Raw genomic sequence first — 587 nt, 5'->3', positions numbered from 1 at the left:
CACTTGACAATGTTCCGCGAACCTAGTTACTGCTAGGTGAACAGCAGCGTTAGATGATAGGAAACGCAATCAAGAATTCCTGTCCCATCCAGGATTCAAACCCAGGTTTCCAGATTGTGAGTCGAGAACGCACACAAACGTTTCTACCAGGGAAAAGAGGAAAATGCGTACGACGTCTCGAAGCTCATAAATATACATAAATGTGGGAAGCACTACACTAAATATATATATATAAAATTAAGGCAATAAACCTATTACAGAGATGCGTGAGAGGCAGCTGGCCTTACCTGTTACACCTGAGACTACCTCACACCACCACACACACTATCATTATAATAGTAAGTAATTTTCTTTGTAATTTATTTTTATAATAGTGTTTATATTAATTATGAATTCCAAATTGGGCTCCAGGTGAGGGCTGACACACTAACTCCTCGCCCGGGTCATTTGGGGGGTTCTGTCGCACAGTGATCAGCGCAGTCTGGTCACAACCAAATGTTACTGTGTTTCATTCACGCGGCAGGACAGAAACGCTTGGGTAACGTTTCCTTTCACCTGATGAGCGTGTTCACCTAGCAGTAAGTAGG

This window comes from Procambarus clarkii, chromosome 40 (assembly GCF_040958095.1).
Source record: "Procambarus clarkii isolate CNS0578487 chromosome 40, FALCON_Pclarkii_2.0, whole genome shotgun sequence".
Classification (NCBI taxonomy): domain Eukaryota; kingdom Metazoa; phylum Arthropoda; class Malacostraca; order Decapoda; family Cambaridae; genus Procambarus; species Procambarus clarkii.
The sequence above is the reverse complement of the archived record's forward strand: the minus strand, read 5'-3'. Positions refer to the sequence as shown.